The sequence below is a fragment of the Triticum urartu genome, chromosome 5A, assembly GCF_056163025.1.
Source record: "Triticum urartu cultivar PI428250 chromosome 5A, HENAU_Tu73, whole genome shotgun sequence".
Lineage (NCBI taxonomy): Eukaryota > Viridiplantae > Streptophyta > Magnoliopsida > Poales > Poaceae > Triticum > Triticum urartu.
In genome coordinates, this window is record NC_141877.1 from 184,203,313 (window position 1) to 184,221,679 (window position 18,367).

The window sequence follows — 18,367 nt, forward strand, 5'->3', positions numbered from 1 at the left end:
ATAGTTTTCAAGCAAGTTCGGGCAAGGCCCCATTTGAAATTCTGTATGGCAGAAAGTGCCGTACCCCTCTCAACTGGTCTGAAACTGGTGAACGTCAGCTTCTCGGAAATGACTTAATCACAGAGGCAGAGGAAATGTGCAAAGTCATTCGTGTAACCTCAAAGCAGCCCAATCCCGCCAGAAAAGCTACTATGATAGTAAGCACCGCAATTTGGCTTTCGAGATCGGAGATCATATTTACCTCCGCATCTCTCCTATGAAAGGTACTCGTCGCTTCGGTATCAAAGGGAAGCTTGCCCCTAGATACGTGGGACCTTTCAAGATTGTCAGCAAGAGAGGCGACCTCGCCTATCAACTCGAGCTTCCTTCAAATTTTGCAAATGTTCTAGACGTGTTCCATGTCTCTCAGCTCCGAAAGTGCTTCAAGACTCCTGACCGCACCGTCAACTTCGAGGACATTGAGCTCCAAGAAGATCTCTCTTATCGTGAGCACCCAGTTGCTATTCTTGAAGAGACTGAACGCAAGACTCGCAATAAGTCAATCAAATTTCTCAAAGTCAAGTGGTCACACCATTCCGACCGTGAAGCTACCTGGGAACGCGAGGATCACCTCCGTTCTGAGTATCCGGCGTTCTTTCAGTCCTAGATCTCAGGACGAGGTCCTTTCGTAGTGGTGGAGTGTTGTAACACCCCGGATGTAATTTTCCCAATTTGTACTCCAACTCTTGCCGTTTCCGGCTTTAAGTTAATTTATTTTCTCGGGTTCGGGTTTTTGTCTCCGTGTGTTGTTGTCATTGTCATGCATCTCATATCATGTCATCATGTGCATTGCATTTGTATACGTGTTCATCTCATGCATTCGAGCATTTTCCCCGTTATCCGTTTTGCATTCCGGCGCTTCGTTCTCCTCCGGTGGCCATTTCTAGCTTTCTTTCGTGTGTGGGGATTAAACTTTTCCGGATTGGACCGAGACTTGCCAAGTGGCCTTGGTTTACTACCGGTAGACCGCCTGTCAAGTTTCGTACCATTTGGACTTCGTTTGATACTCCAACGGTTAACCGAGGGACCGAGAAGGCCTCGTGTGTGTTGCAGCCCAACACCCCTCCAATTTGTCCCAAAACCCACCTAAGACTTCTCCATCTTCTAGATTGTTCGATCACGATCGCGTGGCCGAAAACCGCACCTCATTTGGACTCTCCTAGCTCCGTCTATGCCTATTTAAAGACACCCCCGAATTTCTCCTTCCCCTTCCTCCCGAAAACCTAGATCCAAATCATCATCGTCGCCCGCCGGACAAACTCCCCCCACCGACGGACACGTCCGAATCTCCACCCCGCCGCCATGTGTCGCCACGCCGTTGGTCCGCGCCCCGCGCCCACATCGCCTCTGTCCGCCTCCCGCCGTGGCCCGGGAGCCCGGAGCCGGCCCCCGCGGCCCGCTCCCTCGCCCCGCCTCCTCGCACCCGAGGAGCCGCCCAACCCCGCCCGGCCGGAGCGCGCCGCCGCCTCCACCCGCCTCCGCCCGGCGCCACCGCGCCGCCGTCGCCGGTCATCGCCGCCCCGCCGCCCGGTGCTCGCCGCCCCGCCGCCGTCCGGCGACCTCCTCCGACCACCGCCTCGCCTCCTCGCGCCGGCAAGCTCCTCAACTCCGGCGGCCACCCCCCATTTCCGGTGAACCTCGGGGCACGTGCGAACCCTAGATCTGGGAGGTGTTTTTTCTTCTAAGTCCCAAAAATCCCAGATCCATATGCTCCTGTTCATCGTGTCGTACCTCCGCATCCGTAGCTCCGTTTTTGGCATATAGCATATCAAAATGTTCATCTCAGAGAGTACATCATTTCATTCCATTGCATCTTCTTCATTTGAGTTCATCTTGATGCCCGAAATGCTGTTATAAGAGTGCTACTTGAGATAATTGTCAGATCTGCTGCTCCATTTAGCTATTTGTCATTTTTGCCATGATTATTGTGTGCATGATATGCCCATGAGTTCTACATATGTTTTGTTAAGGATTTTGTCATCTTTCCAGAGGTGCAACCCATGTATTTTTGTGATGTGTGTGGTGACTAGCACAAGCTTGCCAAGAGAGGCACTTGGTAATTCTGATTTCAGGGATTTCCACTAAGTCCTTGATCTGTTTATCTCATATGGCCATATGTTCATGTTGTTTCCTAGAGATCCGTGCCTCTTTTGAGGATGATCAGTAACGATGTTTTGTTAATCTTGTAGTGCTCTATCCATCCATGTCCTTGTTTGCATTTATGGAGCACCATAGCTTGAGTGAATCGAGCTCTACTTTTGCTACTTCGTGAATCTGGGCAGATTGTCTACTTGTTAGCGATTTTGCCGGTGATGTTGTAGTTGATCCGTGCATGCTATGCTATTGTTCTTGCCATGTCTAGCTTGAATTTTGTGTATTCTTGATGGATGTGTGCTTAGATTGTCATGACTTGCTCCGTAGTGAGTGCATCGAGCTCGTAAGCATGCCTACTTGATATCCGTTTCAGCATGCTCCAGTTTTCACTAAGTCTGTGATCTGATTATGTTTTTGCCATGTTCACATGCTTGCAATTATATTTTCTGATCCCTTTTGGCTCAAGGTCACTAAGGGAATTTTGTTAAGCTCTTTGAGTAGCTCCATGCCATGCTTTACTTTGCCATGTTCAGGTCCTGTAGCATGTAGTTTTGTTGCTCCAAAGAATGCTACCTGATCTGAAATTCCAGACAAGTGTTGATTTCACTAAGTCTGAAATCTGTTTGCCATATGCATTTTTGCCATGCTTGTTTGAACCTGTTAATGGATGAATTGGCTGTAGCTCAGTGCTAGACTTTTGTTAAGAATCATGAATGCATCCCTGCCATGTTTTTTGTTGTCATGTTTGGGTGCTGTAACTTGTTCATCTCTTTGCATTTAGATGGCTACTTGCTGTAAATCGCAGACCGGTGTCATATTTGAATTGCTTGCCATTTCCAAACCGCAACTCCGATTCCGGCGTTCTTTATATCGTTTTCAAGCGATTTCATCTCATCTTTCCAGTGGCACACTTGGATTCCCATGTTGAGGCCAGGGTCATGCATCCTTTGTCAGATCTTGCATATGCATCCCGCATCGCATCCCGCATAGCATACCATCCTTGCATCATATTGTTTGATCCTTGCACGTGGTTGATTGTGTCCTTGTTGCTTGTTTGTCTTGTTTGGGTAGAGATGGGAGACGAGTTCGCTAACGAGGAGCCCATTGATTTTGCTTTCGAGGATCCAGTCAACTCTGACAACTGTGCAGGCAAGATGATCATACCCTCGAAATCACTACTATCTTTGCTATGCTAGATTGCTCGCTCTTTTGCTATGCCAATGCTACGATGCCTACCACTTGCTTTCAAGCCTCCCAAATTGCCATGTCAAACCTCTAACCCACCTTGTCCTAGCAAACCGTTGATTGGCTATGTTACCGCTTTGCTCAGCCCCTCTTATAGCGTTGCTAGTTGCAGGAGAAGATTGGAGACCGTTCCTTGTTGGAACATTTATTTACTTGTTGGGATATCATTATTTTGCCATGTTATATTAATGCATCTATATACTTGGTAAAGGGTGGAAGGCTTGGCCTCTCGCCTAGTGTTTTGTTCCACTCTTGCCGCCCTAGTTTCTGTCATATCGGTGTTATGTTCCCGGATTTTGCGTTCCTTACGCGGTTGGGTTATAATGGGAACCCCTTGATAGTTCGCCTTGATTAAAGCTTTTCCAGCAATGCCCAACATTGGTTTTACCATTTGCCACCTAGCCTCTTTTCCCCTTGGGTTTTCGGAGCCCGAGGGTCATCTTATTTTAAACCCCCCGGGCCAGTGCTCCTCTTAGTGTTGGTCCGAACCAGGTAGCCTGCGGGGCCACCTCTGGGAAACTCGAGGGTTGGTTTTACTCGTAGCTTGACCTATCTGAGTGTGCCCTGAGAACGAGATATGTGCATCTCCTATCGGGATTTGTCGGCACATTCGGGCGGTGTTGTTTTAACCTGTCGAAGTGTCTTGAAGAACCGAGATACCGAGTCTGATCGGAACGTCTTGGGAGGAGGTCTATTCCTTCGTTGACCGTGAGAGCTTGTCATGGGCTAAGTTGGGACTCCCCTGCAGGGATTTGAACTTTTGAAAGCCGTGCCCGTGGTTATGGGCAGATGGGAATTTGTTAATGTCCGGTTGTAGATAACTTGAACCTTAATTTATTTAATATGAATCAACTGAGTGTGTTGCCGTGATGGCCTCTTCTCGGCGGAGTCCGGGAAGTGGACACGGTGTTGGAGTAATGTTTGCGCAGGTTGCTCTCTAGTTTCTCGCTCGCGCTTTGCCTCCTCTTCTCGCTCTCTTTTGCGAACAGGATAGTCACCATATTTGCTAGTCGCTTGCTGCAGCTCCACATATTTACCTTGCCTTACCTATAAGCTTAAATAGTCTTGATCGCGAGGGTGCGAGTCACAGATTATTATTACACCAGATGCAGGGCCTGATGATTCTGCTCCAGGAGACGCGCTCGAGCTCAAGTGGGAGTTCGACGAGGACTCTCAATGTTACTATGTTTCCTTTCCTGATGATCAGTAGTGGAGCCCAGTTGGGGGTGATCGGGACCGTGTCACATGTTGGGTTATCTTTTATTTTGGCGCCGTAGTCGGGCCATGAGTGCTTGGATGATGTAATGTTATGTATGTACTTGATTGACGTGGCGAGTGTAAGCCAACTATGTTATCTCCCCTTTATTATTTTATATTACATGGGATGTTGTGAAGATTTCCTAACTTGCAACAGATGCCTTCAATGCGATTATGTCTCTAAGTCATGCCTCGACACGTGGGAGCTATAGTCGCATCGAGGGTGTTACACTATGCTCAATTCTGTCAATTGCTCAACAGTAATTTGTTCACCCACCGTAAAATACTTATGCTCTTGAGAGAAGCCACTAGTGAAACCTATGGCCCTCGGGTCTATTTCCACCATATTAATCTTCCAACACTTAGTTATTTTCATTGCCTTTTATTTTACTTTGCATCTTTATCATATACCAAAAATATTATCTTATCATATCTATCAGATCTCACTCTCGTAAGTGACCGTGTAAGGATTGACAACCCCTTATCACGTTGGTTGTGAGGATTTATTTATTTTGTGTAGGTGCGAGGGACTCGCGCGTAGCCTCCTAGTGGATTGATACCTTGGTTCTCAAAAACTGAGGGAAATACTTATGCTACTTTGCTGCATCACCCTTTCCTCTTCAACGGAAAACCAATGCAGTGCTCAAGAGGTAGCCAGAAGGATTTCTGGCGCTGTTGCCGGGGAGGTCTACGCAAAAGTCAACATACCAAGTACCCATCACAAACCCTTATCTCCCGCATTACATTATTTGCCATTTGCCTCTCATTTTCCTCCCCCACTTCACCCTTGCCGTTTTATTCGCCCTCTCTCTCTCTATCCTCCATCTCTTTCTCTATTTGCCTCTTTTTCGCGCGTTCCTCGTTTGCTTGTGTGTTGGATTGCTTGCTTGTCACGATGGCTCTTCCCCGATTTGGTGATCTTCACCTTAAAAGGTTAGAAGAAATCGAAAGCAACATTAGGAGTTTTATGGTCTTGCAATTTGAGCATATTAGTTTCTTTAGAAACGAGCTTAAGGAACAAAAAAGCTTTATGAGTTATATGAATAAAGAGCTCGATGATATGTCTAAAGAATTTGATGGTTTGAGATCCCAAATTTGCTTGTCTTGAGAAGTTAATAGCTGAAGTTTCGGATAAGCAGGCTACCTTAGTTAATAAGATGGTCGCTAAGCCGGAAGGCCATGATAATAAAGATGAAGATCTAAAAGTTATTGATGTGTCCCCTATTAAATCTTTGTTTTGCAATATGAACCTTGATAATGATGGGACTGAATATGATCCACTTTTACCTAGAAGGCGTTCCAAAAATTCGGAGTTTTTAGATCTTGATGCTAAATTTGATAAAAGTGGGATTGAAAAGAGCAAAACTCTAGATGTTAATGAACCCACCATTTTGGATTTCAAGGAATTTAATTATGATAGCTGCTCTTTGATAGATTGTATTTCCTTGTTGCAATCTGTGCTAAATTCTCCTCATGCTTATAGTCGAAATAAAGCTTTTACCAAACATACCGTTGATGCTTTGATGCAATCTTATAAAGAAAAACTTGAGTTGGAAGTTTCTATCCCTAGAAAACTTTATGATGAGTGGGAACCAACTATTAAAATTAAAAGTAAAGATCATGAATGCTATGCTTTGTGCGATTTGGGTGCTAGTGTTTCCACGATTCCAAAGACTTTATGTGATTTGTTAGGTTTCCGTGATTTTGATGATTGCTCTCTAAACTTGCACCTTGTGGATTCCACTATTAAGAAACCTATGGGAAGAATTAATGATGTTCCTATTGTTGCAAATAGGAATTATGTGCCCATAGATTTTATCGTTCTTGATATAGATTGCAATCCTTCATGTCCTATTATTGTTGGTAGACCTTTCCTTAGAACGATCGGTGCAATTATTGATATGAAGGAAGGAAATATTAGATTCCAATTTCCGTTAAGGAAAGGCATGGAACACTTTCCTAGAAATAAAATTAAATTACCTTATGAATCTATTATGAGAGCCACTTATGGATTGCCTACCAAAGATGGCAATACCTAGATCTATCCTTGCTTTTTATGCCTAGCTAGGGGCGTTAAACGATAGCGCTTGTTGGGAGACAACCCAATTTTATTTTTATTCCTTGCTTTTTGATCCTATTTAGTAATAAATAATTTATCTAGCCTCTGTTTTGGTTGTGTTTTTCGTGTTTAATTAGTGTTTGTGCCAAGTAGAACCGTTGGGAAGACTTGGGGAAAGTCTTGTTAATCTTGCTGTAAAAAACAGAAACTTTAGCGCTCACGAGAACTGCTTCCATTTTTATTTGGAAAGTTATATTTAGTTAATTATTTTTTAAGATGATTAATAGATAAATTCCTCACGTCCAGCAATTTATTTTAGAATTTTTGGGGTTCCATATCTTGCGCTAGCTACAGATTACTATAGACTGTTCTGTTTTTGACAGATTCTGTTTTTCGTGTGTTGTTTGCTTATTTTGATGAATCTATGGCTAGTAAAATAGTTTATAAACCATAGAGAAGTTGGAATACAGTAGGTTTAACACCAATATAAATAAAGAATGATTTCATTACACTACCTTGAAGTGGTCTTTTGTTTTCTTTCGCTAACGGAGCTCACGAGATTTTCTACTTTAAGTTTTGTGTTGTGAAGTTTTCAAGTTTTGGGTAAGGATTTGATGGATTATGGAACAAGGAGTGACAAGAGCCTAAGCTTGGGGATTCCCATGGCACCCCCAAGATAATCTAAGTACACCAAAAAGCCAAAGCTTGGGGATGCCCCGGAAGGCATGCCCTCTTTCGTCTACTTCCATCGGTAACTTTACTTGGAGCTATATTTTTATTCACCGCATGATATGTGTTTTGCTTGGAGCGTCTTGTATGATTTGAGTCTTTGCTTTTTAGTTTACCACAATCATCTTTGCTTTACACACATTTGGAGAGAGACACACATAATTCGGAAATTATTAGAATACTCTATGTGCTTCACTTATATCTTTTGAGTTATATAGTTTTGCTCTAGTACTTCACTTATATCTTTTAGAGCACGGTGGTGGATTTGTTTTATAGAAACTATTGATCTCTCATGCTTCACTTAGATTATTTTGAGAGTCTTAAATAGCATGGTAATTTGCTTAAATAATCCTAATATGCTAGGTATTCAAGATTAGTAAAAACTTTCTTATGAGTGTTTTGAATACTAAGAGAAGTTGGATGCTTGATGATTGTTTTGAGATATGGAGGTAGTGATATTAAAGTTGTGCTAGTTGAGTAGTTGTGAAATCGAGAAATACTTGTGTTTAAGTTTGCAAGTCCCGTAGCATGCATGTATGTTAAACGTTATGCAACAAATTTGAAACATGCGGTGTTCTTTGATTGTCCTCCTTATGAGTGGCGGCCGGGGACGAGCGATGGTCTTTTCCTACCAATCTATCCCCCTAGGAGCATGCGCGTAGTGCTTGGTTTTTGATGACTTGTAGATTTTTGCAATAAGTATGTGAGTTCTTTATGACTAATGTTGAGTCCATGGATTATACGCACTCACCTTTCCATCATTGCTAGCCTCTTTGGTACCGTGCATTGCCCTTTCTCACGTTGAGAGTTGGTGCAAACTTCGCCGGTGCATCCAAACCCCATGATATGATACACTCTTTCACACATAAACCTCCTTATATCTTCCTCAAAACAGCCACCATACCTACCTATTATGGCATTTCCATAGCCATTCCGAGATATATTGCCATGCAACTTTCCACCATCCTGTTCATCATGACACGTTCATCATTGTCATATTGCTTTGCATGATCATGTAGTTGACATAGTATTTGTGGCAAAGCCACTGTTCATAATTCTTTCATACATGTCACTCTTGGTTCATTGCATATCCTGGTAGACCGCCGGAGGCATCATATAGAGTCATACCTTGTTCTAGTATCGAGTTGTAATCATTGAGTTGTAAATAAATAGAAGTGTGATGATCATCATTTAATAGAGCATTGTCCCAATATAAAAAAAAGAGAAAGGCCAAAAAAAGAAGCCCCCCCCCAAAAAGGATGAAAAGGGACAATGCTACTATCTTTTTTTCCACACTTGTGCTTCAAAGTAGCACCATGATCTTCATGATAGAGAGTCTCTTGTTTTGTCACTTTCATATACTAGTGGGAATTTTTCATTATAGAACTTGGCTTGTATATTCCAACAATGGGCCTCCTCAAGTGCCCTAGGTCTTCATGAGCAAGCAAGTTGGATGCACACCCACTAGTTTCTTTTGTTGAGCTTTCATACATTTATAGCTCTAGTGCATCCGTTGCATGGCAATCCCTACTCCTTGCATTGACATCAATCGATGGGCATCTCCATAGCCCATTGATTAGCCTCGTTGATGTGAGACTTCCCCTTTTGGTCTTCTCCACATAACCCCCATCATTACACTCTATTCCACCCATAGTGCTATATCCATGGCTCACGCTCATGTATTGCGTGAAGGTTTATAAAGTTTGAGATTACTAAAGTATGAAATAATTGCTTGGCTTGTCATCGGGGTTGTGCATGATGAGAGCATTCTTGTGTGATGAAAATGGAGCATGAATAAACTATATGATTTTGTAGGGATGAACTTTCTTTGGCCATGTTATTTTGAGAAGACATAATTGCTTAGTTAGTATGCTTGAAGTATTATTATTTCTATGTCAATATTAAACTTTTATCTTGAATCTTTCGGATCTGAATATTCATGCCACAATTAAGAAGAATTACATTGAAATTATGCCTAGTAGCATTCCACATCAAAAATTCTATTTTTATCATTTACCTACTCGAGGACGAGCAGGAATTAAGCTTGGGGATGCTTGATACGTCTCCAACGTATCTATAATTTTTGATTGCTCCATGATATATTATCTTCTGTTTTGGACATTATTGGGCTTTATTATTCACTTTTATATTATTTTTGGGACTAACCTATTAACCGGAGGCCCAGCCCAGAATTGCTGTTTTTGCCTATTTTAGGGTTTTGAAGAAAAGGAATATCAAACGGAGTCCAAACGGAATGAAACCTTCAGGAATGTGATTTTCAGAGCGAACATGATCCATGAGACTTGGACCCTACGCCAAGAAACCAACAGGGAGGCCATGAGGTAGGGGGCGCGCCTACCCCCCAGGCGCGCCCTCCACCCTCGTGGGCCCCCCTGTTGCTCCACCGACGTACTTCTTCCTCCTATATATACCTACGTACCCCCAAACGATCAGATACAGAGCCAAAACCCTAATTCCACCGCCATAACTTTCTGTATCCACGAGATCCCATCTTGGGGCCTGTTCCGGAGCTCCGCCGGAGGGGCATCGATCACGGAGGGCTTCTACATCAACACCATAGCCTCTCCGATGAAGTGTGAGTAGTTTACCTCAGACCTTCGGGTCCATAGTTATTAGCTAGATGGATTCTTCTCTCTTTTTGGATCTCAATACAAAGTTCTCCCCCTCTCTTGTGGAGATCTATTTGATGTAATCTTCTTTTGCGGTGTGTTTGTTGAGATCGATGAATTGTGGGTTTATGATCAAGTTTATCTATGAACAATATTTGAATCTTCTCTGAATTCTTTTATGTACGATTGGTTATCTTTGCAAGTCTCTTCGAATTATCAGTTTGGTTTGGCCTACTAGATTGATCTTTCTTGCAATGGGAGAAGTGCTTAGCTTTGGGTTCAATCTTGCGGTGTCCTTTCCCAGTGACAGTAGGGGCAGCAAGGCACGTATTGTATTGTTGCCATCGAGGATAACAAGATGGGGTTTCATCATATTGTATGAGTTTATCCCTCTACATCATGTCATCTTGCTTAAGGCGTTACTCTGTTTTCATTAACTTAATACTCTAGATGCATGCTGGATAGCGGTCGATGTGTGGAGTAATAGTAGTAGATGCAAGAAGGAGTCGGTCTACTTGTCTCGGACGTGATGCCTATATACATGATCATACCTAGATATTCTCATAACTATGCTCAATTATGTCAATTGCTCAACAGTAATTTGTTCACCCACCGTAAAATACTTATGCTCTTGAGAGAAGCCACTAGTGAAACCTATGGCCCTCGGGTCTATTTCCACCATATTAATCTTCCAACACTTAGTTATTTTCATTGCCTTTTATTTTACTTTGCATCTTTATCATAAAAATACCAAAAATATTATCTTATCATATCTATCAGATCTCACTCTCGTAAGTGACCGTGTAGGGATTGACAACCCCTTATCGCGTTGGTTGCGAGGATTTATTTGTTTTGTGTAGGTGTGAGGGACTCGCACGTAGCCTCCTACTGGATTGATACCTTGGTTCTCAAAAACTGAGGGAAATACTTACACTACTTTGCTACATCACCCTTTCCTCTTCAAGGGAAAACCAACGCAGTGCTCAAGAGGTAGCAGTTCGGTCAGTTTCCGTATACAGTTCGGCGAATGCTGCATCCGGAACTCAGACCGACCTGCGAATTCAGGCTTGGCCACGCCTTCACCGCGTCACGCCGACGCCCTGCATCGACATGGCTTCGGCACCAGGCCACATCTCTTTCAATAAATTATTTTTGCGAAAAGAAATTATCCTTTTTGGACCGCACTATTTTATGTGTGTAGGTGATCGACTTCGACTGCGTCACGCGGTCACTTTGGCAAGCCGGCGTCATTGTCCCAATCGGCTCGCGTGGTCGCCTTGTTGGTCGAATCGCCATACCGACATGTTCGGTTGCCTCGGGGACTTCGACATCGCTGAGAGAGCTCTACTTCATCGAGTGTTCGGCACACGGGCCATATTTCTTTTTTTACTCACTTTGTGTAAACTATTAATTATGCAACATTTTTTTATTATTCCTATTATCTCCGCTTGCACTATTTTCTGTGCACAGGTAAAGGATCCGGGTCGGGCAGCGCTGTCACCTCGGTGTACCGACATACCACGTCACCTCGGCTGGACCGAGGGCTTCGTCATTACTTCGTTAAGCCACGCCAGAGACTTTGGCGTCACACTGTCGGCCTGTATTGGCCGTTCTATGTCGCCACTTCGGAGTGCCGAGCTCTTCGCTCCGCCACCTCGGGACTGGCTTGGGGGCTGGGACCTTGTCCCGCCGTAAGCTCGGGCCGTGCATCGAGACCGAGCACATTAACCAGCTAAGTCGCTTCCATGCTTAAAAACCTTTAGTTTTAAATTTCGTTCCGTTAGACCAAGCATTATGCTTTTTTGACAAAAAGTCATTTGCGAAAATCTTTCTTTGTCAAAACCTTGTTTGTTGCAAGCAAATTCAAATACCCCATTTACTTGGGGGCTTTCTTTATGAAGCCTTTCTTATTGCATATGATTATACTTGTATGGCTTCGTTCCTTGTTCGTGTATTACGCCACAATATGCACCATGTTGACTTAAGTGTTTCACAAGCTGGGTTGCCTGGCTCCTGTGCTTACGCCTACGTTCCCGATTGTTCGGCTAGGTGGTAAAGGGAGCACCTCTACGATTGTTACTACCGGGTCATCCGAGTTACTACCTCAGACTGAGTGAAGCCGAAAGCTAGCGCTCTTATTGTTTTCAATAATGGTCAGCACACAACGGAACTCATGAGTACAAAAAATCCATTGCATAAGTCTCATAGTAATAATGAGAAACCGAAGAAAGGTATCGGTGGAGGTACTATTTTCTTCGAAGATGCTTCTTACACTTCATCGGTAATATAGCATAAGTTCCCTGAGCACGCTTTGTCTGTTACAGCCTTATGGCCTGCTTGCCTGGTTATCGGAAACACCGTCAATGCTTTCGACAGGTGGAGTACATGACACTTTTCGGTCCTTGACCGAAGAGGGAGAAGCCGACGGTCAGTTAAGGCGCGTTTAAAGTTCGGGTGAACACAGATATGATATAAGTACATCGGTACATACAATCATTATACATAAAATTCTTTTACCCAAGTCACTTAGGGGCTCTTAAAATTTATATGAGATGTTTTATAGTAAATGTCTTTTCTTCTTGGTCGTTGCAAAGTCTTTTTCTACCACTCCTTTTTCGACTCGAGTGTATGGTCAATAGCCGGATAGCCTGTCTTCTCTCTAAAAAGCCGCTCGAGTTTAGTTCGCTAAACTGGCCTCGAAGAAGTACTCCGCCTTTGGGATAAGGAGCTCGAAGCCGTAGGCTGGCCCGCTTGAAGTGCTGAGATCGGGTGTGTCATGTTAAAGCACGGCTTTTTCTTTTTTCCAATTTTTGGATTGGCACCAAACACTTGATCTTGTTCGGACGTCAAGTTTTTACTGACGTTTTTTGGTTTTCCAAGCTTATGATATTTTTAAACTATTTGTGTGTTTTCAGCACAAGTCTCGCAGTGCAACGCCGGACACCTTTAGAGATTCGGCAAAAACATTCTCGGATATTGCTAAATATGCATCAGTTTCAAATTGTGTCTTCGGTCAATAGTTGGGTTGCCCGGCTCATGCGCCTGCCTCCTACGTTCCGCTTTGTTCGGCTAGGTGTGCAAAGGGAGAACCAATGCGATTGTGCTTCCAGCTCACATGGTTAAGCACCTCAATGGAGAAAGCCAAAAACTGACTGTCACAATAAGCATAAACTGGTCAGCGATCCGATGACTGTGTTAAATGACGGGCCGTTCATAACATTGGCTGAAGCGTTTACGACTTGACCTCGGATGTCGCCGAACACTAACCGGGGGCTCATAGCTAGCTTCCCCGGTTTAAAGCTCCTATGACTAAGTGAAAGTTATAAAGCCCGCATATCTGATTGCCTCGTTTCCGCTAACACAACCGCCTTCGGGCACCGAGACATCGGCTAAGGGTTGTCTTGTTATTGCGAAGACACCCTGCGTAGTATCTACAAAGGGGTAGAAGCCGATGATGGGCCACTTTCAACTGATAAACGGTCGCAACGGAGTCAAAATAAACATATCATCGTCATTTGTATTTACTATACAAGGGCTACCTTCTGTAATCATCGTTATAAAGCCATAAATATGCATCAATTTGACTTAAGATTTTTGCCAAGCTGGGTTGCCTGGCTCCTGTGCTTACCCCTACGTTCCCGATTGTTCAGCTAGGCGGTAAAGGGAGCACCTCTGTGATTGTTACTACCGGGTCATCCGAGTTAGTACCTCAGACTGGGTGAAGCCGTAAGCTAGCGATCTTAAAGGATCACATTGTTCGGCAACGATGGAAGTAAATTTTTTGGTTCATTAATACTACAGAGTTCGGGAACTTTCCCCGAACTAAATCCTCAATATTTTCCTCCTGCATTGATTGGAGGTGAGGTTTCATGATCATGATAAGCATGACGACCCAAAGAAAGGAACCGACAGCGGGACTATTTGTTTCCTACATTAAGTAATATAACATCTCTCTCTGCGTACCTTTGTTTATAAAACTGTATGGCAGGATTGCCTTGTTTTCCATAAATCTTTGCCCTTATAACAGCTTTATAAAGTAGGACAAACACTACCCGGCTTCTGTCCGAGGAGGTTGAAGCCGATGGTCGGTCAACAGAGTTTTCTACAATGCGGATCCGAGCATTAATGATGTAAAGTACTTGGATACGAAGAATAATTACACATAATTCATGGTTTTACTCTGGATATTGATACTTAATTCGGCCACCCGTGCCCACATTAAGGCTCGGGGGCTACTGGGCTTCGGGCTTATCATTCACTAATATTGAAAGGGGCGTATCGATCCCCTGATCTGGTGTTGCCACCCGACCAGTGTCTCGGGGGCTACTGCATTGACAATCCAATGCAGAAAATTTAAAGTGCAATATAGCTTTCGAGGAGATTATGATCCTCAGGTTGGTTGGCTGCACCCAACCTGAGTCTCGAGGAATTTGCACATCGCCTTTTGTGTCCTGAAGTATTCTGCCGAGCTAGGAGTTGATCCTCAGGCCGATTTTGTGAATCAACCTGAGTCTCAGGGGCTACTAGGATCAGTGGTCTTATGTCATCCTTTAGGGGCATCTCGGGTTTTAGACCGATACACACCTTGAGGGATACTGGCTATATATCTCAGCAGAGAATAAATTGCACCAATCAAAAATATTGACAAAAAATCGGCCCGCGGTCGCGGTGGTGCACCACCTCGGAAGCAGTCCGACATAAAGCTCGGGCGCTAGTGACTGGCTCCATAGAGGGCATTTCCGGCATTAAGCTCAGCTAAACTCCTTCAACTTTTTTGAACCCAGGTGATTTATGACACCTTGGATATAGTCCGGCGTTGGGTCTTGGATACAGTCTGGCGTTGGATCTTGGACATAGTCCGGCGTTGGAGCTCGGATACCGGCGTTGGAGCTCGGAAGCGGTCTGGCGTTGGTGCTCGGTTGCAAAAGATACCTCGAATGTAGTCCGGCGTGGGAGCTTGGACGCAAGAGGACGCTGCCGCCCGGGAACAACTTCAAACCCGAGGTGTGGCATAAAAATAACAAGGCATTGATAAAGGCCGAGAACTTAAAGGGGCTCCTCGGATACCCGACATGTAAACTCTTCGGATTTACTTCGGCGATCCTCAAGATCGAAGATGGGAAGATTTGTTGAACCAGTTTTCAAGACCGATAACCGAAGATGAAGAACAGTTCGGAAGAATCGAGGAGTGTCCCCAACTTGAAGACCGGTTCAGGGGGCTACTGACGGTGTCCTGGACTAGGGGGTACTCACCACGACATCTCCCAATCAGTTGGATTGGGCCGAGGACCCCATGGCCGTATGCTCATGGGCCAGTTTGGACAGCCGATGTATACACGAGGAAGATTCCACAAGACTTGGTGATCAAGACAAGGACTCCTCTCCACCGGCGTATTCGACTAGGACTCTTGTTATCCTAGGCCTCTGGTACATTATATAAGCCGAGGCCAGGCTAGTCGCTAGATCATCATGACATTACTCATCATAGCTGTAGGGTTTAGACCACAACATACGATCTCGAGGTAGATCAACTCTTGTAACCCCTATACTCATCAAAGTCAATCAAGCAGGAAGTAGGGTATTACCTCCATCAAGAGGGCCCAAACCTGGGTAAACATCATGCCCCCTGTCTCCTGTTACCATCGATCCTTAGACGCACAATTCGGGACCCCCTACCCGAGATCTACCAGTTTTGACACCGACAATGGGGTCCAAGCTGGTTTTGATTCGCCCAGTTTCTTCCTCAAAGTTTTGACAGAATTCTGCAACCACAAAGAGCTAATGAGTCGACCGATTATGGTGACTTGACAACAGCAAAACAGCCGGACAAGGGAAGATACCTTCAAGCATAAGGAATAACTTCTTGGCGAGTGCTCCCAGATAGGCCTCGCGGTCGTTTCTCTTATGAGAAATGCCTTCAGTCTTGTCATTCAAAGCTACCTTGTCTTTCTTCAGACGGGTCACTTCTCGATTGACCTCGGCAAGAGACGTCTTCAACTTGGCATTGTCTTCCTCGAGCGCCCCGACTGAAGCTAGCTTCTTATCGGTGAGTGCTATTTTCTCCTGAGCCTCCTTCCGTGCTGCGGCAAGATCAAGATCCTTCTGTGCTAGAGCCTGTATCATTTTCTCTAAAAATATATATGTACAACAAACAAGCACTCGGTTCAGAGAGAAGAACGAGGAGGCGACTAGAGGAACAATCCAATTACACAGTCGGCAAGTTGTTACCTTCCATACCAGCTGCTTTGTCTTTGGCCTTCTGCAAGTTTTGCTTGGCCAAATCCAGGTCAAGGTTGAGCAGTCTCTGCTTCTCTTCGAATTCAGCAAACTTGGAGATGAGCTCACAAGATTTCTGAAGTTAGTAAAAGATGCATCAGCAGACAGAATTGAAGATTATTCGCTTCCGAGTGAAAAGAACTCTAAGACTACTGCAGAATCAAACATTCAACAGTAGTCTCGGGGACTACACCCAGTGGGTGCACTTAGCGTGCCCCCACTGTTCCAGGTTCCACTCGACATGGTCCGTCTAGATTGAGTGGAAAGAAAGAAAAAAGGAAAATGGCGATTGTCGGTGTCATCTCGGGTAGGGGGTCCCTAACTGTGCGTCTAAGGCGGATGGTAACAGGAGGCAGGGGACACGATGTTTTACCCAGGTTCAGGCCCTCTTGATGGAGGTAAAACCCTACGTCCTGCTTGATTTATTCTTGATGATATGGGTATTACAAGAGTAGATCTACCACGAGATCAGAGAGGCTAAACCCTAGAAGCTAGCCTATGGTATGATTGTTGTGATTGTGTCCTACAGACTAAACCCTCCGGTTTATATAGACACGGGAGGGGGCTAGGGTCACACAGAGTCGGTTACAAGGAAGGAGATCTACATATCCGTATTGCCAAGCTTGCCTTCCACGCCAAGGAGAGTCCCATCCGGATACGAGACGAAGTCTTCAATCTTGTATCTTCATAGTCCAATAGTTCGGCCAAAGGTTATAGTCCGGCTGTCTAGATACCCCCTAATCCAGGACTCCCTCAGTAGCCCCCGAACCAGGCTTCCATGACGATGAGTCCGGCGCGCAGATTGTCTTCGGCATTGCAAGGCGGGTTCTTCTCCAAATCCCGAATACCTGTTAAATAGTGTCCGGCTTCTTGTAAATGCTGCACTCCTTGGCTTCTATGCCCAATAATGGCCACCTTCCACGTGTCAAGCGAATGTGAAGAGCCAGGGTGTTTTTACACCATCCTCCCTTAGCAAGCATTCATCGGAGCGCACCCGAAAGAAATCCATTCCATCATGGCCGATCGACGCAGCTCCTCCTCTCGTTCCCCCAGCTCAAGCCTGGAAATTGGGAGAGGTGTTCCGTCCCGCACAACCAACTGGTGAAGCTTTAGACCCAGGGATTTCTCCCCCCAGCGTATATGGTCCCGGTTCGAGCCGGGCTCGCCACCTACAATGGTGGAGAGCAAGCGGAGAGCTTTCCCAATCCCTCTAAGGGAGAGCGGGTATGCTTCGTCCCCTATTTGATAAGAGGACTCGGATTTCCAATTCATCCGTTTCTCCGAGGGCTCCTGGAGTTCTACGGCCTCCAGTTGCACAGCCTTACCCCTGCATCCATACTACATATCGCGGGCTACGTAGCCCTTTGCGAGCTGTTTTTGGGTTGCGAGGCTCATTTCGCACTGTGGAAGAAGTTGTTCTGCCTTGTGCCCCGTTCTCAGAGGGGGTCAATATATCAAGTGGGCGGAGCCGAAGTATGGCGCATCGCCGGGACCGGATATCTATCCGGAACCCCGAAGAAGGCGTCCGAAGACTGGCCTTCAGAGTGGTTTTATATAGAAGACGTCCCCCTTCCGGATCCTATTCGGATCGGCCTTCCTGAGTTCGATAATGCTCCTTTAAAGAAACACCTGAGCTGGCGCCCACGGAGCCCCCAGGAAGAAGATGACGGAGACATCCTTTACCTGATGAGCCGGATAAAGTTGTTGGCTCAATCCGGACTGACCATGATTGAAGTCATGGCAATGTGCATTATGCAGGGGGTGCAGCCGCTTCAATATAGAGGCCACCCCATGTGGGATTTCAACGGGGAGGATGACGCCACCCGCTGTGGCCGCAAGGGGCTGGACTCGACCGCTGCTCTAGCAAAAATCTTGTCCGATTTGTACAAGGCAGAAGAGGAGGAATTCCTCCGCGTCAACCCACAGGGTAGATTTTCTATGTATAATCCTCCGAGCTGGGTAAGTCAACACCTTTCATGTCCATCCATTCCCATATTCCCATAGTTAAGTATTTTACCTTGCGATTTCAACGCAGGAG